General features: G+C 39.4%; 1 protein-coding gene and 1 long non-coding RNA gene across 8 annotated transcripts in view; one reads left to right on the top strand and one right to left on the bottom strand.

The window, feature by feature from the left end:
- Nucleotides 1-5,621, bottom strand: part of LOC144285050 (uncharacterized) — a 67,514-nt gene extending 61,893 nt beyond the window's left edge. For both annotated transcript variants that reach the window (XR_013353453.1, XR_013353452.1), the window contains exon 1: nt 5,270-5,621. This is a non-coding gene — a long non-coding RNA (uncharacterized LOC144285050). The remainder of the gene's footprint in view (nt 1-5,269) is intronic.
- Nucleotides 1-23,648, top strand: part of CNTNAP2 (contactin associated protein 2) — a 1,978,697-nt gene that overhangs the window by 998,577 nt on the left and 956,472 nt on the right. The gene's annotated exons all lie outside the window — the stretch shown is intronic.

The raw sequence follows: 23,648 nt of genomic DNA on the forward strand, positions 1-23,648 counted from the left end.
AAAGGGAAACAAAAATAAAATACTTAAAATTCCATGTAGAAGGGCATTATTCCCACAGTATGATTCATCGAATTTAAAAAGACTTTTTGGTGCCAAAAAGAAAATCTATTTGAGCCTTGTTCATCTACACATTTATTTTTATGGGGACTAGGGGTTGGAAAGAGGTACATGTCGTGTTCTGCTGTCTTCTATTTCTTGAATTTTGCAAAAGTAAATGGCTCACCCTCTGTTTGTTTTGTTGAGAAAACATCTTAATGCAGGGATAATGCCCAGCCCTTTCAAGTAGGAGAAGATCTATACTTAAGATCCTCAAATTTGTCCTGAGCTATTGGGATTTGGCTCAATAATTAGAGGCAGATGTTGCTTCAACATAGAAGAATGAACCAATTCAATCTTTACATAAAGCTCTCTGTCTTAGAGACTGACTCACCATCTTTAAGAGTAAGGACAAGCCTAATTTTCTCATTGGAATTCTGGGCCATTCTACCTACGTTCTTTACATCAAATCGATGAAACCTATGGTCCAATCCAATCCTGAATGCAAGCTCTAATTATACCTCCTCATAGGAACTCTTTGTTTTTCTCCTTCTTCCTGTGTCTGAACTTTTTTGATTGCCCTCTAACTGCAACTTTTCATTTCCAGTGTGAAAACCACTAAGTGAGGTAAAGCCGCAGTGAATCTGATTTAGAGTTGTCAGATAAAATACAGGATACTCAGTTAAATTTGAATTTCAGATAAACAACAGTGCTACACTTAGTACACTTAGTATACACGTATCTCATGCAATTCAAACTTAACTTTATTTCCTGTATTTTTTACTTGAACTTCACAAGCCGAATCTCATCTCTAATTACGGATACTACTTTATAAAGCAGAGCAAACTTTTATAAAAATGGAGTTCAAGTGTTTATTTCTTTGTAACATGCAAAACTTCTAACCATTCTCTTTTGATGGTTTTCCGGTTTTTCAGTTTTTTCAGTTGCTTTATGAAAATTTGTCTTTGTTGATCCTGCCTCCTTTTTGTAATGCACTCAACTCCATCATTGTTCAACACCCTAGTTATTTTTTTTCCTATTTTGACATTTTTACTTTTACCATTATTTTTTTTATCATGAAAAAGAATGATTCCAAAGCTTTCCTTTATATTTTATCTTCCCTGAATGACAGTTTATGAAGGAATACTCAAAACAGGATTTTAAGAACACAGAATCATCATTGTACCGACATTCTCTTAGCCTAGTTTTAGACTATTTAAGGAGAATATGGTCTATTCTACACCCAGAATTCTGAAGGAAATTCTCTTTTCTTTTTCATATGTACTTAGTTCTCTAACTTCCATACTGATTTCTGATTTAAAACCCTGTGCATTTCCTAAAGCCTATGGCACAGTGATAGATAGAGTGGTAGATTTTCTGGCTTTTTCCCATTACAAGTTATTTTGCACACCACTGTCAATTATTTTTAAAGACTGACGTCTTGATCATGTTGCTCCCCCGACTCTGGGGCTTCCTTTAGTACTCTTTGAATCAACTACAAACTCAGATGCTTCTATTTATTATTTCTTTCTTAACTTACTTCTGTCAGTATCCTCCATCTTCATTTCACCAGATTTATTTAAAAACAGGACTAATTGGAATTTATCTCTATTTATCTAACCAACTCTGAATTTGACCCACCCTACCTTCCTCCAAAATGAGAGGAATAAATAAAATGAGAACCCTCCCCTCCTTCACAATCTTTCTCCCTCCCCATCAATTATAGGATATCTCTTTGATAAACCTATTTTTTAAAGCTACTTTCCTATTTTAGCTCTTAACACACTTTTTATTAATGTAATCATAATGCAATGAAAAGAAAATACATCTGAATGAAGTTCTGACTGCTTCACATTTGACAGATTGAATGACTTTCTAAGTATCATTTTTATCATCTTAACAATTGGGATAATAATCCTTATCCAACAGGCTTGCTGAGATTAATAAATATAACATTTTATGTCAATCAGTCCATCTTGTGGTAGGATATATTTTAGGCCTTAAATAGATGGTAATCTTTTCCCACATAGTTATTTTTTAAAAAGTCTCAAATATCCTAAAGAAAGAGGCTGTATATATTAATATATGCTTTTAAATGTGATACACAGTGGGGTTTGGAAAATATAATAGCTTTACCAAAGAAAGATTTTTCCAGATAACTGAAACCTATCCCTCTAAAAGCAGTTTTTAAAATAAATTTTAAAGAAATCTTATGGAAAGTTTTCTAAAAGAGTTTATTCTTCTAAGTCTCCTTAAGCAGAGAATACTGATAAAATTTGTCATCTTATCATGAATCCATGAATATTATATACGTTAAATGATGTGTCCCACACTATTTTTCCCTATGTTAAATGCCACAGATTACCACCTTTTTTTTTTTTTTTTGGTCTGCTCATCTATTTTCCATCTTCCTGTTGAGTGCTACATTACCTGGACCTATACAAGCTTCTCCTCCTACCACTATCCCCCACCGACCCCAGGAACATCAGCAATTCTCAACTATGTGATTTACTAATTTGCTAACTTGATGGTTATCATCTACAGAGATTTTAGGGTTTTTTAAAAAGGTATTTTTGTTGTTGTTCACAAGAAAAGTAAATGCAAATACTGGTGATTACCCAAGCTGCTTACCTATGCATCAATTTTATTAAATCTATTTGGTAACTTTAGAGGCCCTAGTGTTTATTTCCTGATTTCTAGCAGTATCCCTGGTTGTTGCTTGCCAATCAGAAATTTGTAAAGTTGTTAATGTTATGAGAAACTGATACTGTTATTATAAATCAATGCCAAGACATTTTGTTCATTTACTTCATAGCATCATTATCTGCTTAACATATCATTTTATAAAATATCAGAAGTTCTTTAGTGCTGAAACGGCCATGTCATGGACAAAAGTTCTTACAAACTTAACAGTGTGACACCACCAAGAATAGACCAAAATAATAACTTGTAATTATGGTTTATTTTTCTAAAAAAAAAAAAAAAAAAAGACAAGCATGTCCCATTGATGAAGAAATAGGCAATTTTACTTCTGTGACCATTTCTCCCCTACACATAATCAACTCCATTTTTTTAAAGATTTATTTATTCATGAGAAACAGAGAGAGAGAGACAGAGACATAGGCAGAAGGAGAAGCAGGCTCCTCACAGAGAGCCAGATGCAGGACTCGATCCCAGATCCCTGGATCACAACCTGAGCCAAAGGCAGGCGCCCAACCGTTAGGCCACCCAGGCATCCCATCAACCCCATTTTCTCATTCACAACTGTTTGGAGTGGGAACTCTACTTTTGACTTAATAAATTCAAATCCTTTACCCATCATCCTCTCCTAAGACCTTTATCCTTTGGCCCTAGTCTATATTTCCAGCTTTATCTATCTCCCCACTACTAAGCTGAATAACACATTCACTCAACTAGCAAGGTTTCCCCATTCTTGCTGTGTGTACATTTCATCCTGTGTCTGGCAGGCCCTGTTCCAAATATGCAAGAATTATAGCAGTATCCACAAGAAATTAATAATTGAGCTAGGAGTATTTTCTAGATACTATATATATTTTTACATTAAAAAATAATTTCTTGGGAATCCGTGGGTGGCTCAGCAGTTCGGCGCCTGCCTGAATTCAGCCCAGGGCCTGATCCTGGAGACCTGGGATTGAGTCCCATATCGGGCTCCCTGCATGGAGCCTGCTTCTCCCTCTGCCTGTGTCTCTGCCTCTCTCTCTCCTCTGTGTCTTTCATGAATAAATAAATAAAATCTTAAAAAAAAATAATTTCTTATGATTTGAATTTTGTCTCCTCTCAGAGTCGTTAGTAATTTAAATGAATAAAGTTGCTTTCCACAGGACACTTGATATATTTTATTGCTTGCAGGACTACTGATAATCAATAGAATCAAGTTGCCTCCTTGGCGGCTGACAAAAATTAGCTATAATTCCCATCAGAAAGCCGATTAGAATAGCACACTTGTGGTACTATGTTGGCTTTGATTGCTATTAAACTTTCTGTTTTTATTCTTTCTCCCAAACTCCTGTACTTTCCTACCTGTAAGTCATTTTCCTCACTTAAAACCTAGGATATGTGTATTCCTTCCTTCATTCACTCAGCCATCTATTCATGCATTCATTCAAAGATATTTACTAAGAACTTACTATGAACCAAGCATTATTTGGAATATTGAAGTTTCATCTTAACATCAAAGGGATATTGAAAATTCTGTTCCATGTTAACTGTAGTCCCCATGTTGTGCATTACATCTCCATGACTTACTTGTAGCTTGGAGTTCAGACTTTTTAAACCCCCTTCACCCATCTTGAAAACAGGTGTGAAGAATGAACAGGCAATTAAAGAAGGTTCTGAGCACTTGATTAATTAATTAATTAATATTAATATAAAGGGATCAAGTGGGATCATGACTAAGCACAGGGATGTTACTTTGAAAATAATTCTGGCCTTGGTGATCCACCTGTTCTTTGTGAGCAAGAAAAACACTTAATATTTAAGAACTGGAGGAAAAGGCTCTCCTACTCAACGTGTGAATACAAGAGATCAACAGAAAATTATGTCCAATCTAATCAGTTGAAAATACAAGGCCAAGTATGAATGAAGAGTTTGTACAAGTTAAGAAAAATACTTAAAAACTACGTGCTCACTCTAGGAGCCTGTCTTCTAGAAATTTTGGGGGACTCTTTGGGTCGATTAGTTAGAAAGCAGCTAAGCAGGAAAAAGGCTTTAGAAAAGAAGTTGCTTCTTTTATGCCTACAGTTGAAGGGTTTATTCACCGCATGGGTCACTATGTGGGTTTAATTTTCCTAAGTTCACGAATAAACAGAGACTTTAACCAGATATTTCAAATTTGTGTTCTATTCACCATGTAAAGGGCACAAGTGATTAACTTTACCATCAATGCATTCTGTTCCCCTCCAGCAGAAATTCAAACCACAACTCTCTTAGTAAAAAACAAAACTCTTGTTTTGCGTGAAATAACCCGTCTTCTCTGGTGGGCATCCTCTCCAGGTGCCGATGCCTTTGAGTCCCCCAATTATAAAGAAGCCATCATTAGGGCGGCCCTAGAATCACGTGAACCATGCCCTGTACTAAGGAACAGTTGGAGGTGAGTTTCAAGCACTTACCTTCAGTCCCCACCCCACCCCACCCCCAACCTGCAGACTCAGAGCTGGAGTGGAAATTCAGCCCACTTGGGAAAGCTGAGGTTTTCAGTTGCTATGCTACTCACAAGGTCAGGATGGAGGCCAGGGGTGACTTGGGATGCTGGATGTTTCTTGCAGAAGTTCCTTGATCTGTGATGGCGGCTCCTTTTCTCAAGAGCTTCCCCACTCCCCAGTCTTGTCTTTTCCTCTGCACTCAGCTCCTCAAGCTGCTTCCCTGCTCCCAAACCAGCCCTGGGGTAGGCATTTCCTCACTGCACAGATCAAAAGAGTTCAGGGCACACAGAGATGTAGCTGGCCTTTTGATCAAAACAGTGATGTTTTCTACCCTTAGAGGGCCCATTGGAATCACTTGCAGACTTCAGCAAATTCGGAGAGGCCACAGTCTCCTGATTCTAATGATGTAGGTCCAGGGTGGAGTCTGGGCCTCACGGTTTGTATAAGCTCCCCATTGTGATGCTTATGGCACCTGCTGAGGCTGGGAACACTGATAACATCAACCCCTAAGATGCTAATAGATGTTGTGGGGGTTGGGGTTGAGAAAGAGGACGGGTGTATTTGTAAAATTAAACTTGTTTCCCAAATAAACTCTAACCAGGAGAAACTTTGGGAGGATAGTTTTTTATCTTTCTCATCTAGAGGAATTAAAACGTGGGGAGAAGGAAAGAACATTATAGCCAAACTGCATTCAATTTCCTCTCCCCTTGTCTATGGAACATGGCCTGTTGGGAAGTAGGGGGAGGGGAGCCTGGATGTTGGGGAACACCAGTGAGAATTTGAGGCCATGCATGGATCTCTCCATCTCCTCACCCCTTCCCCTGGAGAAATGGGCTGCAGTCAAATAGTGAAGAGCACCTCCTGAGAGCCTTAGAAAAACCTTCAACCAATCCTTTTCTCCAGTTTAAACAGAAACACTCCAACCCTCAGAAAAGCACCAGTTGGTGTAGATTCAGAAGTGGCTTCTCAGGGTGAGAACCTGATTCTCACAGGGAACCTTCCCTGCATCCCTCCCCCAACCTCCCTTTAACCTTATCTACTCAGCATCCTCCCCTCCAATGGGATCATCTCCCAACGTCCTGGATTGGGATTATCAGTGTCCCATGCATAATTTTTTTTTTGGTGACTTTAGGAGTTTTATTTATGAGACAGTTATTTTTTCAATCATAAAGTTATTATATATTTTTGTTATATATATATATTATATATATTATTATATATATATAATATTTTCTTCCTTCCCTTCATGGTTTTTCACCTGGGTGCTTAGAAAGATGGAGGCAAGGTGTCTGGCCCTGCAGTCTAAGGAGGTCAGGCTCTCTTGGCAAGGCCACATCTCAGCAGATAGTAGGAAAAGCAATCAGACTCCAGGATCCTCAGTCCCCAGAGACATTTCCTTCCTCCACATGGACCAACCCTCACCTCTAAAAACCATAAAGGAAACCCAGCAAGGGCGTAGGTCCATCTGCTGCCACTCCTAGGCTCTCTTTCCTGCTGACCAATTTATGTGCATGGTAAAAATGCTTGTTTTTCCAAACTCAAAACAAAAATAACCCCCGCCCCCCACAACCAAACCATCAGTTTGGAAATTTCTGTGGATTTGTCCCAAAGTCAGAGGCACTCTCTCAGCACAATCCCTGCTCTAGAAGGGGTCTCTACACCTTCAGTAAGAGGGGAGGAGAGTAGAGAGGAGAGTTTTGGGGTTTGGAGAAGGAAAGAAAAGGTGTGGCTGGTCTGAAGGTCATGATAAAAAAAAAAAAAAACAATTTTCCATTTATGTAGTTTATCTCATGTGTTATTCTTTGATTGGCACCATCTACTCAACCAGGAAATTTGTGAGCAAAGCAGATTCTCAGACCTCAGTCTAGATTTACAGAATCACAAACTCCAGAGGTGGAGCCAAGACAAACCCTCCAGGTGACTGGTGCAAGGTAAGATTTGAGAACCACGGGCTGTCTCAAGTTTTCTCTGGGCTTCTCCTTTCCAACCTTGGGTTACTTTAAAAAAAAAAAAAAAAAAAAAAAAAAGGAAGAAAAAAACCCACTTCCTATTACTTGTGTCTGAATCCTGGATGGTAAGGTGAAAAAATAAATGAATAAACTCTCTGCAAATAGAAAAATCATGTATGCCTGTCAACAAACAAGCTCTACAAATTATAGCCCATAGAAAGGGTAAGTAATAGCTTATTCGGGACACATTCAGAGAGCAAAGTTCTCTTTGAGTCTCCATAGCTGCATCCGAGAACACGCATATGTTTTCAATTAAGTCAGCCTAGCTGTATCGTAGTAGTCCTTCCAACTCCAGTGGATCTAGGATATTTTAGGATTAATAAAAAGCAGCAAGGAGTGAGAATAATTAGAAATATAAGAAGGAGTGCTGTATGATGTTGGGAAATATGTACATATTTTAAGACAAGTTCTCAAATAGAATGGTTATGAGCCCACATCACACAGTTTTATCTCAAACAAGTTGCTTAAAGAGAGGTTGCTGAGTAAACCAACTCAGTGATGCCTCCTGCTGGTAAAAACGTTTCATAGGGAAAAAAAGAGCAGGGATACAATATGGAAATGTCTAGTTAAGGATTATTTGGCTAGTCAAAAAATGGATTAAAGATGTATGCAAGTCCCAAAACTGACAGCCAAGCGGGTAACCCTGCATGCCCAGAAAGGCTCTTGAAATATCACAAAAGTCTGTTCTAAAATTACTCAGACTTATCAGGGGCTCTGATTACTTTTCAGGAGGGGCTGTGAGTGGCATCTTGCAAAAATGTTCTGTCTCTTAGCAGGTTCGAAAGAACTGTTTTCTCAGTTCTAATCTCATCTCTTCTCACTAAGTTCCCTTTTTTTTTTTTTCTTTTTTGCTTCTAGTAAGTAATTTAAACTTTCCAAATCTCAATTGCTTCATCTGTTAAGTAGGGAAAATGATTTCTAACCCAAATGAAAGGAGAAGTCTAGGAAAAAAATAATTATCTTTTTAGAGTCTTCCCAGAACTATGACCGACTGACTAATCACCATTATGCATTAAAGGGGAAAGGTAATATGAGATATTTTCTATCCTTGGATTCCAGTACCAGCTGTAACACCAAGCCCATGGTAGATGTATTTAATCTGTCATTTGTCACACAGTTCCTCCTCTGTTACCCATTCCCTATGCATTTACAAAATCTCAGTCTGCGTGATTCCTCTGTGAGGTTGGTATCTCCATTGTACAGGTGAAAGAATGGAGACAAATAGGTTAAAGAACTAGGCCAGGGTCAACAGCTGGTAAGCGGCAGAGTCTGGATTTGAACTCAGGAAAGCAGCTTCTAGAAACCGTGTTCTATAAGCTGCTCACTAGTGGATGGGCTGTCATTCTGCTTGATTCTCCAGCAGTCAGGGGTCAAAGGACCTTAGAAACCCTTAAAGAAGTTGAGCTTCCAAGAGCCCCAGTGGGAGGGAACGAAGTACCTCGTCCAGGTCATTGAAGCAAGGCCAGTTCCTTGAGTTGCCCTGTGCACCCACTGCCTGCCGATGCTCGTCCATTTCTGCTACGGCCCTCAGTCCTTGGCTGAACCTCCTGTACCCGATCTGAGCGTAGGCACCGTGCTTCACCCTTGGGATTCCAGAAGCCAGTACAGAGAGTGACCTAGGAGCCCTCTCCCAACAAAGGAGGGTTCCCTAGCCGTGTCTGTGCTGCTCGGCACTGTAGCAGGTCCTCTACATCATCCCTAAGGAAAAAATGTAACATCACAGGATGGAAGATATTACTGCCTTGATGTTTCTAGAGCCCCTGACATTTTCTTGAGGCTTTAATAAAAAAACAAAAACAAACAAGAACAAACAAACAAAAAAACAAACAAACACTGTCTCAGGTAGTAGGAGAATGAAAGGATCCACATTGGGGATTTTGAGGACTGAAAACATGATGAGGTGTTCTAGTGATAACTACTAAGTACAAGCAGAGCTCAAGAGGAAAGAGCCTTCCTTCTGAGCAGTGGAACCTACAGGATTCTGATACTGCTGGGTCCACAGTCGGGAACAATCCCCGACCTCACTTCTGAGTACTGGACTCTGGATACCATGTACGTGAGGGCCACTTTCTCAGGGTGTCTTTGCGTCCAGCCCTGAGCTGATGCGGTGTCCCCTGGGCAGGCCTTGATCTTCTGGGGCAGAAGGCTTGGTCCTGTCTTCATGACGAGGGCTCAATGTTGAGAGTCTGTGCTCTAGCCACACAGCAGGAGGAGAAATGAGATTCCTTCCCATCTCCCCAACTCTAGTGGTGGTGTCTGCTCTTTTAACCTCGCCTATCTCTGAAGAGAATGATAAATACTGTATGATCTCACTTATATGTGGAATCTTAAAACATATATATATATATATATATATATATATATATATATATGTATCAAACTCCTAGAAACAGAGAATAGAATGGTGGTTTTCAAGGGCCAGGAGTGGGGGAAATGGGGAACTATTGGTTGAAGGGTCCAGACTTTCAACTGCAAGAGCAAGAAGTCTGAGGATCTAACGTACGGCGTAGTGACAAGAGTTAATAATTTTATATTGCATATTTCAATGGATTGTTAGGCAGCTTGATTGTGGTAATCATTTCACAATGTATACATATATCAAACCATCACATTGTACACTCTAAATATATTACAATTTTAAAAAAGGATTTTATTTATTTATTCATGAGAAACACAGAGAGAGGCAGAGAGAGGCAGAGACACAGGCGGAGGGAGCAGCAGGCTCCATGCAGGGAGCCCGATATGGGACTCGATCCCGGGTCTCCAGGATCACGCCCTGGGCCCAGGGCAGACTCTCAACCACTGAGCCACCCAGGGACCCCGATATATTATAATTTTTATTGTCAACAATACCTCCTTAGAGGTGGAAAAAAAAAAAAAAGAGAAGTACTCTGAGATGTCATATCTCTGAGTTTGTGCACATCTGCTACAAATGATGTTATAAAATATTTGGGTCAGATTTTTACCCTAAACAACATTGTAAATGTTATTCTATTCTTTTCTGGCACTAAAGTTTGCTGGTGAAATGTCATAAACAAACAAACAAACTCACATATCTCTGAATTTTTGACCTCTGATTAACCTCTGGGGTATTTTATTGCTTTCCTCTCATACCTGTGTTGCGTTCAGGTGTGTGTGTGAATTTTCCCTCTTCCACCACTTTCGGGTGAGAATGACAGGTATCAGCAGCTTGTAGGGCACAACTTGTCCCTGCTGTGACTCAGCAGAAACTTCATAGCTTTTGGAAGATCCTCCGATCACCAGGAGGCTGCTCCTTGCTGATCTTCCAATAGAAGGTTCTATGGGCTTTCCTATGGTGCAGCTCACAGTATAGCATCCACGACCACGTCAGAACAGCAGACACATAGCTCTCACTCCTCCAAAGTGTATAGCTGAGCACCAGTGGGAAAGTGAAATTCTACACTACAAATTATACCCTAAAAATAATGATTTTGAACCAGATAGTAGTTTAAAACCACAAGAATGTTTTATTCCCTTATTTTAAAAACTAAAATGTTTTGTTTTTCCATTCATTCTTTCTGAAAAACATAAGAAATGCTTTAAACTTTTACTTAAAAGTGCATCATGTTTAATATTACAACCATATGATTTTTTTCCTATTTTCGATTATGTAGAGAAAATAAACATTTGATTCACTTGAATAACTTTATAGTTTACAAAGCTTGCTTATATTGCTGAATATATATAAGCTCATTCCAAATATACAGCCTGACATCTTAGAATCTGAGGTATTGACTTTGGGCAACAGTTAAGCCAATTTTTTTATTCTCATTGGAAGCACTGAATTGAAACGCTGTAATCTTCTCCAGAACTATCTTCCATTTCATGTTTCAGCAAAGACTTAATTGTTCTTTGAAGAATTTCTAACTCTAAAAATGGTGGCAATTTATATTCCAAAGAAATATGATTATCTTGCTCAGAAAAGGGAGGAAGCATAGAATTGCCTTTATTTTTAAATTATAATTATAATTATATATTGGCAGCACATGTGAACAATGTAGACATAAAATTATGATGAGAAAAACCTGCAACAAGAAGGAAGCGTGCATAGATAATGATCCTCTGCCTAGTAAAGTGGGTTCTACTTATTTATGTGTTTATTTATTTAGGCATATTAAATGTCTACAGCAGCAATCTGGACTTCACCTTTTTGATTAGTTGTCTTTTTCAGCACCTATGTTTGCCTACCGTGTTGAATACCACATATTATCTGCTTTGGGTACTATGTATCTTTTCAATGAATGCTAATTATGTTTAATTTTGTACTTATTCTAGAATTTTATAACTCTTGAGGTAACTAAAATTTTCACAACTTGTCAAAAAATAAAGATTAATGCCATGATACATTTTATAAGACCACTTTTCATCCCATTTGCATAAAAATGATGGCTACAACTCCCTGTATGTATTTAATTTGGGGAAAGGATGTGTCACGTGGTTTTTTTAAAAAATAATAACACCATGCAATCGGTATTTAGATATTTTAGGGATGCCTGGGTGGCTCAGAGGTTGAGCGTTGGCCTTCAGGGCGTGATCCCGGTGTCCTGGGATTGAGTTCCACATCGGGCCCCTTGTGGAGAGCCTGCTTCTCCCTTTGCCTATGTCTCTGCCTCTATCTCTGTGTCTCTCTGTGTCTTTCATGAATAAGTAAATAAAATATTTTTAAAATAATAAATAGATAAATACATATTTTAAAATGTGTTATTTACCTGTACTCAATTGGTGTAAGGAAAAAGGGAGATACTCACTAGCTAATAAATAGATAAATACACATTTTAAAATTGTCATATACCTGTACTCCATTGGTGTAAGGAAAAAGGGAGATACTCACTAGCTAGTAGTTGGGCAAACATCACATCTTATTTCTTTCACACAGTAAAATGATAAGGTCTCTGGTTGGTGAGGAAGAAAGACTTTGTGACCTGGACAGAGAAAATGAGAGCTGATTCTGAGCATGAGAGAGAAGGATGGACCTTGTTGTTTTCAGGTTGTAAAATTTAAAAGGGCTATTTCAAGGGGTGTTGATAACTGCATTTGAAAGGGGGCTTGCATTTGTCTAGGGACATAAAGCATTACGGTTCTCTTTGTCATATTAGCATAGGTCACTGAGCATAAAAGTGGCATGATAAGTGAGTTAGGGATGATAAATGTGGTAGCATATACATGATATTAAAAGGCACTGGAATCATAGAGTGATGACCTGGACTAAGTGGTGGTAATGAGAGTAAAGATGGAGGGCGGTAGAAGTGGATTTGAAAGGGGACAGTGGATGTGATGATTGGCCACATAAAATTATAGGAGCAGAGAAGAGTGTCACAAATGAGTTCTGGGTCTGAAGCCCAATGACTGACATTGAAGGTGCACTCGTGGAGGTGGCGAAGTCTGCCTATTTGGGGAGGGAAATGGGACACATAATGGACACTCTGACCCTGGGCCAGGAGCAGCAAAGCTAAATGAAAATAGGTCCTGGTAGGAGACAGGAGAGCAAAGTGAAATGGAGATATAAGAAGTTTGGTCATAAGGGATGCCTGGGTAGCAAAGTCAGTTAAACATCCCCTTGGGTCGAGATCTCAGGGTTGTGGGGTCAGGCCCCATGTCAGGCTGCACACTCAGCACCAAGTCTGCTTAAGCCTCTCTCCCTCTCCCTCGGCCCCAACCTCCCCTTGCCCCCTCAAATAAATAAAAGAGAAAGGAAATCTGACATGGAAACAGAGGATTGATTAGAAATGATAGGAGAAAAAGAAAAGAAGCATCAGGCCCAACCAAGAATTTCATGAAGATGAGACACTGAGAAATATTACAACACTCAGATGTCAAGAGAATGGGAACAAAAAGAGGGAGAGAATGGAAAAAGCTTTGGTTTGGACCAAAAGAAAAAATCATTGGTGTCTTTGGAAGAAATAGTTTTAGTGGAGTGGTGGAGTGACTTAGGTTAACAGGAAATACATGACTAATTACAGAAGTAGAGCAGTACAGTACCCACCAGGCCGTCTTTCAGGGGCTAATTAAACATTGAGACGTAGAATGTGACTCAGGGGTCACATTTGGCACCAACTTAGGGATCTATTGAATAGGAAGCTGACTTGCCAGACAGATGACCTCAGATGACCCCTTTCAGTGAGAGTCCCTGCAGCAGGCCCCTCAGCAGATCCTTTGGTCTCCTACCCAGAGAGCAGCCCGGGTGCAGGCAGATACAATTCACAGTGCTGGGTGCAGGAGCCTCCATGCTAGAAATCTCCTTTTCACAGTGGAAATAACCTCTAATCAAAATTTTATAGACATAAAACTCACCCAGATACAATAGCTGCCACACTCATTAGGGCCCAGAGTTATGGAACTGCCATCAGGCATTTATGACATATTGATATTTATCCAGTCCAATGCATTTTATTTATTTATTTTTAAGTATAATAGGGGATTGGGAGGTCTCCAGGTCAGAGATGAGCATAAAAAAAAGCCAAGGACCCCATAGGTGTAGGATGATGAGAAAATCAGAAGTGAAATGGTTCAGCATGGGATTCAGACTGTATGAAGAATCATGTGCAGCCTGGAGAAATACAATATGTTGAGTGCAGGTTCAGTGAGGGCTTGGGAGAGATGACAAGACAGGCTACATCCCACCTTGCTATTTCTTTCAGCATTTAGAAAAGTCTTAGGTGGACGGTAAATACGCAATAAACAGCTGTTTGATTAAAATAATGAGTGCATTGAAATGGATAAATTGTCTTATTTTTTATTTTAGTTGTTGCTGTTTAAATGATATATTTTTTAAGATTCTATTTATTTATTCATGAGAGACACACACACAGAGAGAGAGAGAGAGAGAGAGAGGCAGAGACACAGGCCAAAGGGAGAAGCAGGCTCCATGCAGGGAGCCTGATGCGGGACTCGATCCTGAGTCTCCAGGATCATGCCCTGGGCTGAAGGCAGTGCTAAACCGCTGAGCCACCCGGGCTGCCCTAAATAATAATTTTAAAATCCTAAAAACATAGTAAAATAAAATAACAAGTATAAATGGGGAATGCCAAGTTCAGTATCTTGGCTTTCGTTAGATTGATGCCATGCTGACATTAATGATGATAATGTCTCGTTAGATAACAATAATATACAGAAAGTAATAGGCAAGGTGATAGATGACAAGAAACCACAGGAAATAAAGCAGCACTGGTGAAAATGCTGATTGTGGGGTAGGGGGAAAGTCAGTATTGAATAAATACATTTTAATGGGACGGTCTTGGTCAATGCTCTGCATGGCTGTATCAGAAGTCCTTAATTTTTTCCATCAGTTTTTGCTTGTGTAAACAGCTTATTGCAGCTACGGTGCCTCCTCTAACTTGTTCTCCTGTAACTTGTAGAGACGTCCAGGCTTCCGAATGGGGCAGCTTCTCCCTCAGATGTAAGGGACCATCCAAGTCCAGCTGGAAATTAAAACAATTAGCTTATGGACCAAGGACCAAGCAGGGACAGTTCGGAGAATTAGGGCTGCAGGGAATCTGCAGGATGATCTAGTGCAAACTCCATATGTTATGGATGAGGAGAGACCTGAGGCTTGGGGAGGTTGGATGAGTTCCTAAGCTCGTACAGGTTCTTGAGGACAGCTGGGGACCCAGATTCCAAGTCTAGTGCTTTACCCCTCTCCATGCTGTCTCCAATAACTCCTGTGAAAAAAGCAAATAATTTTAGCCCCCCTTGGCCATCTGTGCTTCTGCATCCCCTTTTCTGCAGTTGCTCATTGTTATTTCCTGCAAGGGTCAAACATTTCTCTTTTCTCTTCTCTTCTCTTCTCTTCTCTTCTCTTCTCTTCTCTTCTCTTCTCTTCTCTTCTCTTCTCTTCTCTTCTCTCTTTCTCTTTTCTCTTCTCTTCTCTTCTCTTCTTTCTCTTCTCTTCTCTTTTCTTCTCTTCTCTTCTCCTCTCTCTCTTCTTTCTCTTCTCCTCTCCTCTCCTCTCCTCTCCTCTCCTCTCCTCTCCTCTCCTCTCCTCTCCTCTCCTCTCCTCTCCTCCCCTCCCCTCCTCTCCTCTCCTCTTCTCCTTTTCAGAGGTGGGGGGAGGGACAGAGGGAGAAGGAGAGAATCCTCAGCAGACTCGCTGCCCAGTATAGAGCCCAATGCAGGGCTCAATCTCACAACCCTAGATCATGACCTAAGCCAAAAATCAAGAGGTGGATGCTCTACAGGCTGAAACACCCAAGCACCCTAGGTCAAACATTCCTGTACCAAACTTTTAAGAATTCCTAGTAGAAGGACGAAGAGGCATGGCCTGCCTATGTGTATAAAGAGAATGGAAATATAGAATCTTTTTATGTGGTAATATCGAGGTACAAACCTCTGAAGTATATTTTAAGTGAGTATGATTTCCAGTAGTTTCCTTCCGGCGTGGTTTAGTAGAATTAGCATGAATGCTATGGTCAGACACGCATTTGAACCTTTTCTCTGAAGTGCTGGCTAGGGGCAGATCACTTTACTTTTCTGGACATCAGTTTAGTGACGGCTAACTACATCCAGTGTCAGAGTAGATTTGAGGATTACACAGAATTAAAATATGGAAAATCATGGGGCTTTTTGCTTGCTCTTTCCTTTTTATTTTTGGTCAAATTGCAATATCAGAATTTTCTCAAAATTTATAGCGAGTACAGCCACTTTGTTTTAATATTAATGTTTCTCCTTTTTTTCTTAAAATATCCCAGTACTGTACAAATAGGGAAATTATCTTATATGAAGATAATACAATGAAATGGAAAGGAAGGGGGGGGGAAAGTTTGAGTCTTCTAATTGGGTAAAAAGGAAAATATTAAGAAAAACATTTTTTTATATTTATTTATTTATTTATTTATTTATTTATTTATTTATTTATTTTTAAAGATTTTATTTATTCATGAGAGACAGAGAGAGAGGCAGAGACACAGGCAGAGGGAGAAGCAGGCTCCATGCAGGGAGCCTGATGTGGTACTCAATCCCGGGACTCTGGGATCAGGCTTTGAGTCGAAGGCAGATGCTCAACCACTGAGCCACCCAGGCATCCCAAAAAAACATTTTTTAATGCAAGTTTGGGGGCACCTGGGTAGCACAGTCAGTTGACCATCAGACTCTTGGTTTCAACCCAGTTTGTGATCTCGGGGTTGTAAGATTGAGCCCTGTGTCAGGGTCTGCGCTCAGCAAGGAGTCCTCTTGGGATTCTCTCTCTCCCTTTGCCCACCCTCCTGCCCCCACTTCAAATAAATAAGTAAATCTTTATAAATGAATGAATGGATGCATGCATGCATGCAAGTTTTTCAGAAGGTTCCTACAGGGTAAACTTCAGGAGGATTTTTTTATGTAGAGTCTTACATGGAGGGCACTAAATACAAAGCAGTGTTTATATGACTTTTTTTGTTGTTTGTTTTCTAAAACGACTTCAATAAAAAGCCAGGTACCTAATCTTAAAAGTGAATCCCGATATTTGAAACTTCTTTGTTCTAGGGAGCAGGCTTCCTGTGGTTTAGTACAGTTCAAAGCTTGAATACAGGACAGCTAGAGATGTGAAGAATGCGGTGTTCTTTATACTATCTAACCCGAACATGACTTCTCTCAATTAGGTTTCTAAAAGAGGTCTAGATGACATAACATTCTAGATTATAAAGGGTTCTCTCCCTAAATGTGAACACAGTTTTGAGAATGTTTAGTGTTTATATCTGTAGTAGAGCAAATCTTTCCATTCCCTCCAGCCCTCTCCTCCCTCTCCCTTGCACCCTAAATAAGAAAAGGGAAGATTGATTATCAAGTCAGCTCTGTTGGAGAGGATCAGCAAGTAAAATGGTCTTCGAAAGTAACATAGAATGCCGGACAGAAAAAAAAAAAAAAAAAGAAGAAGAAATAAAAAATAAAAAAATAAGAAAATAAAAAAAAAAAGTCAGAAAGAAAGTGTTTTTCTCAGGAAACCATGGAAAAGATCTAGAATGGATGCAAAATAAACCTTGGAGAAGAGGGAGATTATAAACCATATCTAAAGAAAAGCACAGAGATTGCAGTTTTCTAGTTTGCAGCTTAATGTGAAGTTTTTTTTTTCTGGTGGGTCTAAGAAAATATACTCCATTATTTGTGGTAGGGGATTGAGCAATGAGATATCTCCTAGAACAGCGAATATAAGGGTTAATGAGACAACCTTGTTTCAAGTCTCCAAGATATGTTTCATGTAAAAGCCTATGGTGTGGTATAGTTTGGAAGTCTATTACTGAGTTGCAAAATCAAAAATCCTTTTGATATTACGGTGAAGAATTAAAACAAAATAATTACCTTAGCTAGTGCATTCATCTTCAGCAGTTTGAACTGAATCCCAACCATTTATTAGAAATGGTTGAGGGGAAAATCTGAAAATATTCTAGGGAGCAGAAGATGGCACATGGAAATTAAACGTAGTATCCACACTTTATTTAACTGACTAGTTTTAGTATCATATTTTAAAGGCTGTAAAAAAATAATAGTAAGGGATAATACAGACTCTGCTTACTCCTATTTTTATCCTCATGATTTTGGAGGGAATGTGGCTTTCTCTGAGACCATCTTGTCGTGCTCATATTGAAGAATGCTCTTTGAAGGTTGGTGCACATGCTTTGGGTCGATGGTCTCTTAATATATGTGGGAGGGAAGTAGAAACTCAGTGTATAGTCCCTGAACCGGCAATGTCAACTTTATATTGGAATTTGCAAAAAAAAAAAAAAAAAAAAAAGTGAATTTGGCAGCCTCACGTCAGAACTAATGAGTCAGAAAATCTAGAGTTGGATCCAACAAATCTGTGTTATCATAAGCTTTCCAGCGGATTCTGATGCAGCTTTATATTTTAAGGGCCGCGTCTATAGTCTATGACAAAACTGAGGCATGACCAGGCACATCTGTGACCACGATTACAATCCCTGCCAAATCATACTTAACCACTTACAATAAACATGATATTTAGAATACTTCCTATCGTTACACTTTTAACTTTCAAATGATACATTTCAAAAATATATAGCTAGTAATGTCCTTCTGATTTCTCACCAATGGGTCCTTTAGGTTCAATGTTAGAATGACCTGGGGAGTATGAACTATCCTAACGCCCAGGGAGTGGATGGAAACCCAAGCATGAACTTGTTTTAGGGCTCCTGCCATGATTTCAGTGCAGCTACATATAGGGACCATTTCCTTGTTAAGCAAAAGTTCTCAGCTCTGTGCATAAAAATTACCAATTCAGCTTGTGACATATACTGACATATACTCAGAGATTCTGATTCAAAAGGTCTAAGATAGTTTCTGGGATTTTGCATTTCTAAAAGGCTTTCCATGTATGTTGGGCTGCCAGCACTGGTTCCAGTATTTTGAAGCTCTAGAGAGGAGATCTCTCTGGTTGGCTCCTGTCAAGTTGTAAAGGAATGGAGGCAGAGGAGAAGTCCTGTCATTTAGGACTTTACCTATTGTAGTTTTTGATTATAAGTCAGAGAAGTGATTTTTTTTTTTTAGCCCTGATTTTCAAATGGTGTTTTAAAATGACTTTTGTTGAGGAAAAAAAATGCAAAAATAATCCATAAATATTCAGTGATGCAGAATGGTCAGCAGAAGCTAATATTAAAAATGTAGGGTAGGATAAGAGCCAATTGCTTTAAATCTTCAAACTTGAGAATCTCACTTAGAACTTTATAAGGTTGGACAGTGACTTTGAAAGGTTTTGCTGAATCACTAGATAGGCAAGCATTTATTCAGGTAAAAATGGTAAAGCAAGAGATAATTTGTAAGTCTTAACAACAAATTGTACGTCAGGATTATAACACATTATTATAATCATGTATATCTTTTATTTAACACATCACTTCTTAGAAGAATAAAATAAAATTTCTTAGACTTATCTTATTTAAAAAGTTTTTTGAGTGCTTAATATGATCAGGGCACTGTGTTAAGAGCCAAGCAGAAGCTACAGAGAGAGGGTAAGCTTTTATTATAAAATGTAGACTGTTATTTCTTTTTAAGATTGTATTTATTTATTCATGAGAGACAGAGAGAGACAGAGAGAGGCAGAGGGAGATGCAGGCTCCCTGCAGAGCAGGGGGCCCAATGTGGGCTCCATCCCAGGACCCTAAGATCACGACCTGAGCCAAAGGCAGATGCTTAACTGACTGAGCCACCCAGGTGCCCCAAATGTAGGCTGTTATTTAGGACCAAAATCCAAAAAAAAAAGAGTTTGTAGACCATAAACGAAGGGCAGAGGAGGGTAGTGAAAGTAAATGCAGAGTACATTAAAGAATTTTCTGACTCCATTTGAAATGTCTAAAAGACTACAGGGATTCACTCGGAGAGAAGATTGAGAAATGGCCATGTAAAACATCAGGCCTGGAGAAGGAACTGGATGTGAGATGGTGTTATGGGCAGAATCGTGTCTCCCCCAAATCCATGTGTTGAAATCCTAACTCCCAGTATCTCAAATGTTACTGTATTTGGAGATTGGCCTTGAAAGAGGTAATTAAGTTAAATTGGGGATGCCAGGGTGGGCCCCAATCCCATATGACCGGTGTCCTTAGAAGGAGAGGAGAGTAGGATGATCATAGACACACACAGAGGTGGGAGGTGAGGACACAGCGAGGAGGCTGCCATCTGTAAGCCAAGGAGAGAGCAAATCTGTCGCACCTGGGCCTGAGACTTCCAACCTCCAGAACTGGGAGAAAATAAATGTCTCTCATTTAAGCGTGTGATATTTTGTTATGACAACCCTAGCAAACTAATACAGCTAGTAATTTCCTGTGTACAGGGAATGGACTGAATAGTGTAATGAGAGTTCATTAGAACCAGAGAAGTCGCTTTTGACTGCAGAGGTTATCTGGGAGTCTGTGAAGTCTTCTAAGAAGTGATGTGTTAAATAAAAAATTACCTATTTTTAACCTCTGGTGCAAGGAAACATTGTTCCTCCTAAAAGGAAGTCCATAAACCTAACTACAGGAGCATCTCTGGATTCCCCTACATTAGCCTATACTTTTTTTTTTTTTTTTTTTTTTTTTTTTTTTTTTTTTACCAGATCAAAGATTTTTCTGAAATTTTTTGGCTTACAAATAATATTAAGTAGTGTTTGAGTGAGGTTATGGCATATATATATATATATATATATATATATATATATATATATTTTCAATCTTTTTATCTCTTTCGCTCAGAGGGTACCAAAAAGGAGTGAGTTAGGCAAAGGCACCAGTTGCTGTTGAGGTAGAGAAGTCCTAGGTAGAGATCGATTCAGCTTGAGTCATACATATAGACACTTTGATATTTAAATATGACCTTCTAAAAAAATATGACCTTCTGTCTTACTTCTCCATCCCCTAAATATTAAAGATCACTTTTACCCTTTGGGGAATCGCTTTGAATAAAATGGAAAACAATTTGCCAAGCCAGACATACAGGGGAGAGACAGTAGGTGCTTGTGTTGGAGTGAATGGAGACATCACGTCTAGCAAACTGGAGACACTCATGACTCCAAGGGAATTGTTTGGCTTGATCTCAGTGATCAAGGGAGGCCTTTGGATTTCAGCGTAGGAAGCTCTATGGATTGAAGCAGTGGATTTGCTTTATTTGATTGATGTCTGTATGACAGAGACAGATGGATATGGGGTGAAGCGACTCTATTTTTAAAAGGTCGGACAAAGCTAAGGCAAACAGAAGCAAAGGAAGTAGAGACATGGAAAATGATTATATGGCCACATGCAAGGCCTGGCCAGCTGTTTTTATGCTCTAACAGGAGGCTGTGAGGGAAGCCCCATCATCCAAGCAGTTTCCCCAAAATAAGTACCTAATGGAATTTTCCCCATTAGATACTTACTTATCGTAGGAAATATTTTTTAAGCAGCATTTGAAATGCAAATACCTGGTATAAATTAGTTTCTTAAACTCTTTCATGAAAGAGAAAGAGGTAGGGTAGAGGGACGGAACGAGGTGGAGGAGAATAATCTCCCATATAATTGCAGGTGGGTAGGGGACAAAATGTCAAGAAGTGAACGGTAAAGAGCAGTGGGCAGGGAGAGGAGCAGTCACGCACAGTTCCTGCAGAACCTGTGTCTGCCAGCACAGGTCAGGCCGCCCACCTCTTACCTGGGAGACTTTTTGAAGTAGTCAGCCTGGAGCACTTGCTGGAGAGTCCTTAGTAATCCTGAGAACCCTTGTGGCAGGAATCACAGCGATGGTAAGCTCACACTGCTAATAAGATTGCAAACATGGAAGGCTGAAGCAAGACACGTTAAAGTGTCAGTGAGAAGTTCAAGAGAACCACGTTGCACCTAGGCATCTCTGAGCCGTCTGAGGCAGAGCTCAAAAGACATCTTAAGATCCAGAAAAGCAACGAAAAGTCTCATTGTCTAGATGGAGCTTTCAAATTCTGGATGGGGAAGAGGGTATTGATTTATTGAGCATTCTGCAAAATTCAGTAGATAAACTCCTGAGGCGTCATTGGTTTATAGAAAGGGCACCATCTCTGAGACCAAAGTCACCCTCACAGTTGCACAGGTACAGTTGCGCTGTACAAGGATGGTCAGTCACATAAGGGATAAGTGAGATTTGAAATCCAGCCCCTGCCAAACAGGGTATGAACCCAAAGGAAGAGTCACTACTTTCTAATGTTCATAAACGTGTTTTCAAATGCCAAGCCATGAGGCCAATCGGCCATCTCCTTTAAATTTTCAATTTTGCAAAAAGTTGTGGAGGCAGCTGTGATTCTGTAGTCATTTTCCGTCCCATATGCATCATTCTTAGGGACCTGGGCAGGTAGGTGAAGCCTCACTGGATCTTTGACAGGTAACTGCCTCTGTGCTGCAGGAGCTCCGAGTATCTGGGTGCTCGGAGACCAGTGGCACAAAGAACAAAGTCCTGTGTAGATATTTCTGCAGTCTAAGAGAAATTCTGCAGCATTCTATTCACTGAGAAATTTGTGCTTTCATAAAAATGATTTTAAAACCCTATCTATTATTACAGTGAATAAAATGGGATTTTGAGCCTATTGTTGGATTTAATCATTATTTTTATGGCAGAACTGGGGGTGTGGGAGTAGTTATAACAGTTGTTTTTTTAATCTCTTTTATTAAGTCATTTATCATGAGCAAAATTCAGTTTCTAACCTTAGTTCTTTATTTAAGTTTCCAACTTATCTGTTTTCCTGCATGTTGTGTATTCCCATTTTATGTCTCTAAAGGTTATAGAATAGCTATTTCATTTTCTTCAGCAAAAGCTATTTAGCACTCTGGGATAGCATTGTGGTTAAAAGGCAAAAAGAGGAGATGATTTGAAATTAAAGCTACTTAGCAGTGAGGATTAACAGGGGCATGGAAGGCTCCAATCAAACCCATCTAGACTCAAAGCTTCGGTTTCAGTAGGAGATTTCTTATGGCCTCCTGACTTTTTTCGCTCAGTTCAATCCCAGGTTCCTGATCATCAGGCCAGGAGGAAAAGAGATGAAAGGTGAACACAAAAAGGTATTTAGAATAAATGTGTGCCTTACAATAGTCCATAAAGAATGCCGTTTACATTGCCAATCTTATTCTTCCTATAAAAATTATATTTATTATGTCTACATACATTGCATATCTCTGTGATACTTCACAGAGTCTCAACAAATAAAGCACAACAACAAAAATGCAAAAAATAACAGTTAAGGTAAAAGCAAAATTATTAATATTGTCTTTTGATTTCCTTTCAACAGAGATACATGATTGAGAAATTACAAGATGATTTTCTTAATTTAAATTTGATGATGATGTGCTGCCCTAGAGTCCTGTTCCCTTTCCTGTTTACTGGACGCATTTTTTGCTCCCCTTGCACGTCTGTTTCAAGTTTTTCCTCTCTCTATAAGACCTTCCCTAATGAACACACCAGCCAAGGTTACCATTTGTATTGCTCTGGACTCTTGTGATAGTGATGTCATTGCTGGGACTAGGGACAGAAGGAGGGATGGATCTGGCCCCTGTTACACTCTCAGCACTTGTACTATTTGTGTATCCTAGGAATTCACTTATGGTTGAAGTGTGAATAAATACCATGCAGTTTGCACTCAGTTTTTTTATACTCTCCTAACTTTTTTACATTTACCTTTACATTACATATGTTTTACATAATAAAAATCCTGAAGACAAGGGTTGGTGACTTTCAGCTCATTCCCTAACTCCTTAGTCTTCAATTCTAACTATTGAAGGTAACCTAGTTAAGTAGAGTGCACTTTGCCCAAGGACGATCTGGCATTAGCTCTGTAATCTTTCTGGGCTTCACAGAGCAGTGCATGGGGCTGCAGTAAGAAGCTGGGGGATGCACCCCCATGCACACTCCCTTTCACACTCCCCAGAAATCAAGCACCATTAATGCCTCCTACTTTGAAGTGACCCTTTCGCTTTGACAGGGAAGATAGCCAGTATAGTCCACATGTTTGGAGGAGGATTGGTTTATTTGC

Source organism: Canis aureus, chromosome 15 (assembly GCF_053574225.1).
Source record: "Canis aureus isolate CA01 chromosome 15, VMU_Caureus_v.1.0, whole genome shotgun sequence".
NCBI lineage: Eukaryota > Metazoa > Chordata > Mammalia > Carnivora > Canidae > Canis > Canis aureus.